This window comes from Nansenia antarctica (assembly GCF_963989245.1).
Source record: "Nansenia antarctica genome assembly, chromosome: 6".
NCBI lineage: Eukaryota > Metazoa > Chordata > Actinopteri > Argentiniformes > Microstomatidae > Nansenia > Nansenia antarctica.
In genome coordinates this window covers 66378359-66383249 of record NC_137676.1, presented here as the reverse complement: position 1 = coordinate 66383249, position 4891 = coordinate 66378359, and the positions used below count along the sequence as shown (strand labels likewise).

Sequence of the window (4891 nt, the reverse complement as noted above, 5' to 3'; positions counted from 1 at the left end):
GGTCGTAAATAAGAACCAGGACCCGGTCTGTGGTTTGGTTTTATGGACGTTCGTCGCCACTGTTATTAGTCACCGTGAAGAAGGAACCTCTGATGTCCAAAGGCTCCCGCGACCCTTGCTGTGTGTGTGTGTGTGTGTGTGTGTGTGTGTGTCGGGGGGGGGCTGGAGTGTGAACTCTGCGAACTCTTGTTCAGTGTGAGTGTGAATTTCTTGCAGCTCCCTTGAGGCCTGAGATAGATTGTGTGTGTGTGTGTGTATGTTTGAGAGAGAGAGAAAGAGAAAGTGACTGCTGTTGTGTCACGGATCAGTTCCACACAATAACAGTCATTTTCTGGGAGCGTGTGTGTCTTATCTGAGTATAATGTCAAAACTGTGTGCTATTTGTGTGTTTGTGTGTGTGTGTGTGTGTGTGTTTTTGTTATCTGTTTAATGTCTAGGCAGTCAGGAGGGAATAGAGAATGTTAACCGAATCCCCTCCTCCCTCCCTGCCCCCTTCCTTCCCTCCCCCACCTCTGCTCCCAAATCAAGTCATCCACTCAACCACAGAACCAGTTGATAGCATCAACAGAACATTTCCAGTCTTGTGAGAGTCAATAAGAGTTCTTGAATCCTGGGGTCATGATAAGTAATGGAAATATCAAAAGCGCATCTGTTTTCTAAAGACCTCTCTCCTCCCTCCCCCCCCCCCTTCTTCTCCCCTCTCCCCTCCCTCTCCCTCCCCCTCTTCTCCCTTCTCCCCCTCCTCTCCCTCCCCCTTCTTCTCCCCTCTCCCCCTCCCTCTCCCTCCCCCTCTTCTCCCCTCTCCCCTCCCCTCCCCCCCTTCTTCTCCCCTCGTCTCCCCCTCCCTCTCCCTCCCCCCTTCTTCTCCCCTCTCCCCCTCCCTCCCCCCCCCTTCTTCTCCCCTCTCCCCCTCCCTCCCCCCCCTTCTTCTCCCCTCTCCCTCCCCTTCTTCTCCCCTCTCCCCCTCCCTCTCCTCCCCCTTCTTCTCCCCTCTCCCCCTCCCTCCCCCCCCCCCTTCTTCTCCCCTCTCCCCCTCCCTCTCCCTCCCCCCCTTCTTCTCCCCTCTCCCCCTCCCTCCCCCCCCCTTCTTCTCCCCCCTCCTCTCCCTCCCCCCCTTCTCTCCCTCTCCCCCTCCCTCTCCCTCCCCCTTCTTCTCCCCTCTCCCCCTCCCTCTCCCTCCCCCCCTTCTTCTCCCCTCTCCCCCTCCCTCTCCCTCCCCCCCTTCTTCTCCCCTCTCCCCCTCCCTCCCCCTCCCTCTCCCTCTTCTCCCCTCTCCCCCTCCCTCTCCCTCCCTCTCCCTCTTCTCCCTCTCCCCCTCCCTCTCCCTCCCCCCTTCTTCTCCCCTTCAGAGCGAGGACTCAGACGAGGACGAGCCGTGTGCGATCAGCGCCGCTGGACCTTCCAGAGGGACAGTAAGCGCTGGTCTCGTCTGGAGGAGCTGGACGTCTTCTCCCCTCCTCCTCCGGGCCGGGGGCCTCCCAGCCCTCTCCGCCCCAGGAACAGGCCTCCTCGCTGGGCACGGGGGCGGCCATGGGCCCCCTGGGGGCGGCCTGCGGCCGGGACGCAGCTCCGAGAGCATCCTGACGGATCTCAGCGAGCAGCCTGAGGTGAGCTCTCTGCACAGCAGCGGGAGTGGAGGAGGAGAGAAAGGAGGAGAAGGAGGCCTAGCCGGTGCCGCATCTCCGTCCGGCGCGACCCGGTCCAGCTCGGTGGCGAGCGTGTGTTCGTCGTCCGGCACAGGGGGTTCGGCCGGCGCCAACGACGACTCGCTCTCCGACGGCCCGCCTCCGTCGCCGTTGGAAACCCAAGGCCGTTTCTCCTTCGAGGTCCAGCCTGGCGGGATGGGGGAAGAGGAGGAGGAGGAGGTGGAGGAGGAGGAGAGAAGAGCACGGCGCGTTCGCGAGCCAAGAGCTTCCTGAAGAGGATGGAGAGCCTCCGTCTGAGGGGCGGAGCTTCCTCCAAGAGGAAGAAGAGGAGCGTGGTGGGCGGGGCCAGACTGGAGATCAGCGGTCCTGTCGTCCAAGAGGGGCTGGACCACGAGAAGCTCCGCCTCCTCAACTGCGTCGACATCGCCAGCCTCAACCACAATCACAACCTTAACCGTAACCTGAACCAGGCACAGTGTCAAAACCAGAACCAGACGCAGAACCAGACCCAGAACCAGGCCCAAACCCTGAACCGATACCACTCTGTGTCCTACTCCACGCAGACCAGCAACGGCAGCACAGGAAGTGGCGGCAGCAACAGCAGCCAATCAGAGGCCAGCGGCGGCAGCGCGGTGAGCACCCCCAGCCCGGTGACGAGGGCCCGTAGCCACAGCACGGCCGCGGGGGGGTCCGGGAAGAGGGGGGGCATGTACCTGGAGGGCTTTGACCCCTTCAGAAGCCTCCTCCAGCCGGCAGCAGCCAATCGTGAACCGGCAGCACCGCAGAGGAGGACCGGCCACGTATCAGACCGGAGTCAGACCGGTGACGGGGCGGTCGCAGAGCGAAACCGCCGGAACCTTGGAGAGAAAGAAGAGGAGGGGGAAGAGGAGGAGGGAGTGATCTTCTTCTACTTGCCCGAGGGCCACAAGCCCGGAACATTCCCTAAAGCCCTGCAGGACGGCGGGACCGCGCGGAGCAACCACAACAATAACCGGCCGGACAACGGGACCGCCGGCGGGGCGGGGACGACCAGGGGCCGCCGGAGCAGAGGCCACGCCCCCTGCGGGGGCTCCTCCTCCGCCAGCTCCGTCGAGAGCCGCCTGAGTTTCTACGACAACGTCCCCGCATGGAGGAAGAGGAGGAGGGGGAGGAGCCGAAGCTGGAGGAGGTGCTGGAACACGTCAGCGGGCTACAGCGATTCGTCAACGCCTGGTCGGAGGGCGTGGCCGTCGGAGAGGAGGAGGAGGAGGAAGAAGAAGAAGAAGAGGAGGAAGAGGACTCGGACTCTGCGGTAGACTCGGCGTCTCCTTGTCCGTCATCGCCGCTGCAGGCCCGTCTGGAGGAAGGGGAGGGGGGCAGCGACCAGGACAGTACGGGCAGCCCTCTGGGGGAGGGAGAGGGGGAGGGAGAGGGAGAGGGGGAGGGAGAGGGGAGGACGGAAGGAGAGAGAGAAGAGACTCTGGTGTCGGAGCCTCCCTCAGCAGATCCAACAGGTTAGTGCTCACCACCATCAATCAACCAATCAATCACACTTATCACCCACAGGAGTACACGGTCATCAATCAATATAACCTGATCACACACATGAATACACTATCATCAATCAATAACACTTGATCAGACACATGAATGCACCACCACTGACTTCACAGGAACAAAGTGATCACATCACAGGTAGATGATGAAGTTATCACAGCTCTTTAGGCCTTTACCAAGGTAGATGGAATTGGGCCAAGGGAAATCACCCAACAGGGGAATTGATTGAAGACCTCAGTCAGGAATGGAATGTGGACAGATCAGAGAGGACTGCAGGCTTGGGGGGTGGGGGAGGTAGACAACAGTAACAACCAGAGAGGTTTAGGCCCGGGGTAGCTTGACGGCACAGCATTCAAAGATAGGAGAACCTTGATGGATATAAGCTTGTTTTTATGTCCTGACAATTGAACTATCAAAAACAATAATCGTGCTAAATGAATTCTCATTAAAAAAATAATAAAAGAAGAAAAGTGTTCAAATACAGTGAAATTAGTAAGAGCGCAACCATGGAACTTGTATGTATGCATGTGTCTGTGTGTATGTATCTATGTACATATCCCTTTAAGTGTTTACAGTGCTCGTCCAGCTTTGTTACTAAAGCAACAGCCAGGGTCAGAGTCCATCAGCACACATAACTGTAACATGACGTGTGTGTGTGTCTGTGTGTCTGTGTGTCTGTCTGTGTGTCTGTGTGTCTGTGTGTCTGTGTCTGTGTCTGTGTCTGTGTCTGTATCTCTGTCTCTGTCTCTGTCCCTGTCTCTGTGTCTCTGTCTCTGTGTCTGTGTCTCTGTCTCTGTCCCTGTCTCTGTGTCTCTGTCTCTGTGTCTGTGTCTGTGTCTCTGTCTCTGTCCTGTCTCTGTGTCTGTGTCTGTGTCCTCTGTCTCTGTCTCTGTCTGTATCCGTGTCCGTGTCCGTGTCCGTCTCTGTGTCCGTCTCTGTCTTGTCTGTGTCTGTGTGTCAACACACATTAACCAGAAGGCTGTGTGTCCCCTCCAGGCCCCCGAGGCTGCGCTGGCCCAGCTTCCAGCGGTCCCACCGGCCCAGCCCCGCCTCGGCCCGGCTGCAGGTCAGCTGCCAGTCGGTCCTGCAGATGAACCTGCTGCAGAAGCTGTCCCTGCTGCAGCTCACCGCCCTGCTGGAGAGACACACCCCCACCAACAAGCACGGCTTCAGCTGGTGAGCACACCGCCCATCCCTCCATCCTTCCAGCCATCCATGCATCCATCCAGCCATTCATTCATTCATTCATTCATCAGCCATCCATCCATCCATTAATCCATTAATTAATGTATTAATTCATTCATTAATCCATCTATCCATCCATCTATCCGTCCCTCTATCCATCCATTTATTTATTCATCCATCCATCCATTCATTCATCCATCCATCCTTCAATCCACCCCCCCTCCCTCCACCCCCCCCCCCTCCCTCCATCCCTCCTCCACCTTCCCCCCCTCCCTCCATCCTTCCCTCCCTCCCAGTAGTGTGTTGTCATGTGTCCTCCTCCTGGGGGTCCAGAAGGTTCCGGTCACACATTCCTCTCCCAGGCTGATAGCTGGTGGAACAGGCGGAACATCGTCCTGTTACACGGGCCGGTCACACAGTTCACACACCCACGGGTGTTAGAAGACACACACACACACACACACACACACACACACTAACCCTCTCTCCATCTCTCTCTTTCTCTCTTTCTTCCGTCTCTTCCC

The 4891-nt window shown here is 58.2% G+C and overlaps 1 pseudogene across 1 annotated transcript in view; it reads left to right on the top strand.

Annotated features, from left to right (window-relative positions):
• Positions 1–4891, top strand: part of LOC308160857 (rho GTPase-activating protein 7-like) — a 60004-nt pseudogene that overhangs the window by 45125 nt on the left and 9988 nt on the right. The window contains exons 4-5 of the transcript in view: positions 1350–3139; positions 4179–4358. The product of the transcript in view is annotated as a rho GTPase-activating protein 7-like (transcript). The remainder of the gene's footprint in view (positions 1–1349; positions 3140–4178; positions 4359–4891) is intronic.